Below are 6861 nucleotides of genomic sequence, written 5' to 3' on the forward strand. Positions count from 1 at the left end.
GGATCCACACGAGGCTGCAACAAAATCGAGGTTCGTCGAACGAAGATCCGCTCGAAGTGCTAGCTTCTTGCAGATCCCTCCGGATGGTTAATCTAAAAAATATTCTTCGGATCTCTTGGATATTCAAGAGATGAAGAATATGAGGAGGAATAAGGAGAAGTCAAACCTTTTGACCTCCCTAAAATCAAAATTAATATTTAATAGAAAAGGATCCTAAGAGAAGACAGATCTTCTCCTTCAGTACATCAACAATTGATATCCTGAAAATATCTCTATGCTAGGACATGAGAAGACCTTCTTCTCTTGATATTTTTTAATTTTTAGATTTATGATATCTGATTTTTTTTCATAGAAAATTCATGATTTATGGAGAAGAAGGGTTCTAAAAGAAACTTAAGAAAAGACTTCTTTTCTTCTTCTTCTTCCATCAGAACATATCATATCATGTCCAAATAAGATCACCATGCTCCAACTCTTTGGGAGCATGAATTCACCATGCCATCCCTCTTTCTCTTCAGATTTTTTATCATATAAAAAAATATAAAACAAAGAGATATTAATATGAAAGGAAAAATAATAAGAGAAGACAATCTTCTCTCTTACTTTCTCTCTACAAGACATCAACCTTTGATCTCTTGATTGAAGAATTTCTCCAAGGATTTTGGCACCTCAAACCACCCATGTAATCTTTTTTTCTCTCATATTTTTATCATATAAAAATAAAAAACAAAGAGAAAAAAATAAGAAAGAAAACCAATAAGAGAAGACAATCTTCTCTCTTACCTTTCTTCTCTACAAGACATCAACTTTTGATCTCTTGTTAGAGGACTCTCCTCCATGGATTTTGGTGCCTCAAACTCTCAGGTCTTCCTCATTCTCCTCTAGTATTTCTCTCAATTTTTCCAAATTTTTGACTCCTATATCATGGCATATGGGGCGGCCTCCTTTTATATGGCAGACTAGGTCATAAGACCTAGTCTAACAAGGAGTCCTTGGGGCTCCAACTCTTGGACGCCCCCTATCTCATTTATTTCATGGATAGCATGAAAATAACCAAAAAGGGGCAACAAAAAGGAGGATAAACATGGGGAAGTTGGTGCAAGAGAGGGAGGGAAGAGTCCTTGTGAAGAGGGACTCTTTCAAAAAGAGAAATAGGCTAAACCACTTTCCACAATGAACCAAATTAATTTTCATATTGAACCAGATCAAATCTGATTCAAATTCTAAAATAAGTGGTGTGAGATTACTTTTCTTAGATGTAAAAATCATAAAAAAATTATCTGAATTAATTAGTGGGCGTGGGCTTTGATTTTCTTAGGTGGCGCAAGAGAAGATGGAATCCTAGTCTAACTAGGATTCTATTTAATTAGGTCAAATACTTTGAACCCAATTTAAATTAATTATAACCTAATTAATGATGATCTAGTCTAACTAGAAGTCTAATTAAATCAATTAAATCATATTTAATTTAAATCCTAACTTAATTAGGAATTAGGTGCATACAAGTCCTAGTCAAACAGGGACTTGTTCTCCCTTGCAACTGGCTTATCCAATAAATAATTAACTTAATCCAATTAAATCTAAACTAATTCTAATTGAATATATTCAATTAGACTTGATCTCAGCCAATTGCTCAATCAGATTGAGCCAATTAGCAATCCAATTGCTAATGATCCTCCTGAACACTTGCATTAGGTCAAACATCAATACATTGATTGTTTAACCTTAGAATGATTCTCAATCATCGATTAACCATCTGATTAGTTACAACCTCTTATGGTGTGACCCTATAGGTTCAAACTAAGTGGTAGCATAAAACCAATTCTTATACCAGTCGAAGTAACCATCTAGCAATGGTTCCGACGTCCAGATAGGTCGAATGTATGCAAAGCAACATTCTAAGAATCCTGACCCATGTTACCGTATAATTCATCTTTTGATCAATAATGCTCAAGACAACTTTGAGTATGCTTCAATCACTCATACAAGTCATCTCTATTGTGTCTCAAAATTTTGCAAATTCGTGACTCCTCAGAGGATTATCCAGGCCTAGGTTTTGCTAAATTGAAACACAGCGAGACATTCTCTTCCTGAAGTTAATCAGGAGTGGTCAATCCCATCTTGACTCACACACCGACTTCACAAGTACTTGACTGTACCCAAAAATCTTTCGAACCTATATTAAAAATACAGCAGTCCGGCACAAAGCACAGTGAGTTGCTTGCAAGTCACCGTGGTGATCTCAGGTCGGAGGGACACTTATACCCATTGGTCTTAGCTAACTACTCTTGACAGTAGAGTGTTACATTGATCATGTTCAATAGATGTACTCCTACATCTCACTTGGATGCCATACCAGTGTCTCCACACACTTGGTTACGAGGACAACCAACGCATATGGCATACAGTGACTACACTTGATAAGTTATCGTCCTTGTTAATAACTTATCATTTGATCGTGAATAATTTAAGAACCATCTGATAAATCTCCTTTATCAATTGATTGTGGTTCTAAGGACTTCATCATAATTTAAGAGTTCATTTAAGGAAGATAAAACTTTTATGATGAATCTGTCAAATAACTATTATTATTAGATAATTCATATACTAATTCCAATCATCTACCACTTAGATGATTGGCTTTAGGACACATTTTCAACAACTCCCACTTGTACTAAAGCCAATCAGAATGATATCAAATATCCTATCTTCCACTTGAGTTCGTAGAACTTCTTAGTTTCGAGGCCTCAGCAAATGGGTCGGTCAAGTTCTCCTTTTTCATCGATCTTCCAAAGATCGATGTCACCCTGATCTAAAATCAAAAGTGATAGTAATAAGAGTATGCTGTCCTTCGATTCTTTAGCCAGATTTATGGCTCCAGTGCTATGATAGGACTGGACCATCGATGGAGGGTGCCACTCCAAACCTGTTAATGAAGCTCAGAATTACACAGCTTACATGGCAGCATCATATGCTACGATGTACTCTACATCACTAACTGAGTAGACTAAAGTATCCTGCTTGGAACCTTTCCAGCAGATTGCTCCTACAATTAGGGTATGATCCAACTTTTTATTGTCATCTTGATCTGACTAAAATCGAAACATCCACATGTTTAAAGTTAGTATTTCCATATTTGAGTCACTGGATCTTAGTATTTTCAAATACTTAAGGATTGTCTATACAATCTTCCAGTGGTTTTACTTAGATCAGACTGGTATCTGCTCACTACCATTAGTGAGCATACCATATCTGATCTTGAACATGAGAAATTAGATGACACCCAAACCTTTATTCCTTGCAATGCTGGAATGCCATTCCGATTAAGAGAATTTCATCCACAGACAACACAAGGAATAACACTACAGAAATTTTGCCCACTTGTAAATGCAGGGTTCTCTTTATTCATAACAAAGACATATGTTCAAAACGTATGTTCTAACTCTGGGATAATAGCGAAATGAGCTTTATAGGTCTCCACCTTCCGTCTATGCTACTCTGATCCTTTTGAAAAATCCATTCACACCCAATGGGTTTTATTCCTTCAGGTGAATCATCTAGTGTCCATACACTATTGATTTCATAGACTTCAATTTGGATTTAATGGCTCCAAGCCACTTCTCAGAGTTAGACCACTACATTGCATTTACTTTAATGGCTCGAGTTTGATCTAATCAAATCCAGTTCTGTAGGTTTACTAGATTATGTCGGTTCATTTTCTACCAGTCAAACTTTCAAGTTCAACTGATAGGCATCAGTTCCTTCTCTAAGAAACTCTTTCCAAAAAGAATGCCCTACTGCTGATGAGCATCTTATTTCTTCAGCATGATAGAATTAGTAACCCTTAAACACCTATTGGATCATGAACCTAGTTTATATGTATGCAAACCTTTGACATAGGCCGATCAACTCCAAACCCAAAGGTGAGAGAGTCTAGGTCTATGCTCGATCATATCTCATATGAAATCTACACAACAGACTTACTCAGTATATTTTCAGATAAAATAAGTAATCACACAAGAGCACAATCCTAAACAGGCAGACTAGTAAACCCTATCATGGATTGAATCATGTCTAACAAAGTTTAACTTCTCCTTTCAGATACACTGTGTTCTGAAAAAGAATCCACTGAAAGAGAATCCAATTCTCTCCTAGATATGTCATCCTTTTTATCGTTTGAATCATTTGAATATTTCAAATGATTTGGCCAGATGCACCCATGCCCAGATAGGTCGTTTGTAATGAAATATTAATATCTTCCTCTGGCACTTAAGTTCACAGGTCTACATACATCACTATGTATGAGACTTAGAACTTTATCAGCTCCTTCACCTTTTCCATTAAAAGGTGACTTTGTCATCTTTCCAAGAAGATAAGACTCACAGGCTATCAATGATTCACAATCATTGATGTTGAGATTTTCCTCACAAGCTAACCCATTTATCCTATTCTTGTCAAGATGACTAAGCCTATAATGCCAAAGATAGACATTCATGATATTATCTAACTTGGGTGTGCACATTAGACTTAACAGGCCATGTAAATATCATTTTCTTATTGTTCATGTATTATTATAACATTATTCATAATAATATCATAATAATCTTTCTTTATGAATGATGATCATCTTTAGCCAAAAGGCCAACAAAGATTATAAACAATGAACAATAGTAACAATTACTTTAAATGACAATATTTGAAAATAAGCTCAACAATTCCTAAAGTTAGGATTGGAATAAGACTTCCATCCCTAACATTTAAGAATTTCTCACCATTTTTAAATATTTATTTACTTGTAGTCCTAGCAATAAATTGCATAAAACCATCGGTATCTAATACCTAGGTAGTGGAATTACATAGAAAAACTTTAAGGTGTTATCATATAACATCCTTGATGAGCAACCCTTGCTCCTTTCTCTTGTTCAGTCTATTATGGTCAAGGGAAGCAAGACAATTCTTCTTCCTATGATCCTATGCTTTTGCCTGATTTGGATGAATTTTGGACTAATTATTTTGATTGGACTAAGAAGCCCCAATACGAACACATTCGTACTGCTAAACTAAATTCAACTTTCGATACTAATTAACGAAGTTGGATCCTATAAGTCATCACTGTCTAATAGCGATTGGAGCAATTAAGGTTTAGCCTTATTTTGAGAAAAGAGAACAATGACCTAATGTATATGAATTATTTTAAGCCTAGAGACTTGGACTTTAGTCTCAAGGTTCTCTCACTATTTTATTCAAATTGGTAGCCTCTACCTCCAATTCAAAAAATTACTTTAATTTTCTAATAGGTACTAGAATCCACATAGACTACACACAAGCCCGACTTTGGTTGGCCAACCCATGTGCATCTATAGGTAGGTTCATTGACCAATTGTTTCTTCAAACAACTTCTAGTAATTTAATTTTGCCCCAGAAACCTAATCAGTAGGCTTTGGCCTCCACTGTAAGGATCCGGTTAGGTCCAACCATTAACATGACCATACTTGGTGCATCTAACCAACAAATGATTAAGCTCAACTTTGGTTGGCTAACCTAACCACCGTTAGAGAGACACATCCAAGTCGTCATATGATGAGTGATAATTCCATTAGTCAACAAGCACCAGGCCTTTGGGTCTGCAATGATTATTGAGTTAATGGACTCATTATCAAATACCTTAATGGGAGGTTATGACTTAGTTATCTCTATAACTTTGTCATTTTAAGGACTTAATAATTTTAGAAGATTTAAAATTATTTGTGATTTAAGGATAGAAAAGACATGGACCAATTCGCTCCCACTGACTTCATCAAGTCAAGTCCTCCCACTAACTTCTCAAGTCATTAATAAGGACTAGGATCAAATTTGATCCATGGGCACCTAGATCAGTCTCACTAAATGAAATCAGACTCTCTGATTTTCTATGTGATATGGGTTAGCACGAATCAATGAGCAACTTAATCAAGACCTGATTAACCACATTGGCCAGGTAAGTATGATCGATGGGAGGGTCTGCCAATGCTTGCCTTAGACACCATAAGAAATGGCCAGGTAAGCATGCTCCCAATTAAAAACCACCGGTCAAGTTTACCTTAGACACCAATTGATTTATCAATTTTGATTTGGTCTGCCTAAAGACTTGGGCTCAGTCGCTGAGCCACGATCAGTGTCTATTTGTTAGATATATGGACTTTGATCAACTACAACTATTGAAGTGATCTATAGAAATGACCTAATCCTAATTAACTTTTAATTAGATTTGATCAATTTCTTAACTTAGTCCATATTTAATCTAATCCTTGGTCTAACCCAGTTAATGATCTGATCAAAGCTAACCCATTACCCTTTAACCCATGTTTTATGAAATTATCTTAGGATCTTTAAATCACAAACCTAGACCCTAAACAATCACTTAATTCTTTTAATTAAGTTCATGGCTGAGGGTTGGGGTTCAGCATTTTGAAAAATATTTTCAACTTTTGAAAGGTTTAATATAATCTAGTGTTGTTTCACTAAATAGGTCGACTCATTTCAAAAATGGATCGGCTCATTTCACTAACAAATAGTAATAATTAAAATCAGTTAGAAATATAATTCAGCTAACTTTTCAGTCGAGCTGGCATGCTGGTCGAGCTGGCTTGCTGGTTGAGCCAGCCCGATCAGCAAATAGAACCTTCGCAAGATTATGTTCTAGGTTGATTTTAATCTATGTACATTACATAAAAAATTATAAAATAAAATAGACTTAATCTAAAATATTCATGATAAGATTTATTTAAACTCTTTTAAATTTTTTAGATCGCAACGTACCAAGACAACCTTTGCACTGTAAGGGATAAACCTTACAGCAGGACAACATACAGTCCATGCAAT

The sequence above is a fragment of the Elaeis guineensis genome, chromosome 6, assembly GCF_000442705.2.
Source record: "Elaeis guineensis isolate ETL-2024a chromosome 6, EG11, whole genome shotgun sequence".
Lineage (NCBI taxonomy): Eukaryota > Viridiplantae > Streptophyta > Magnoliopsida > Arecales > Arecaceae > Elaeis > Elaeis guineensis.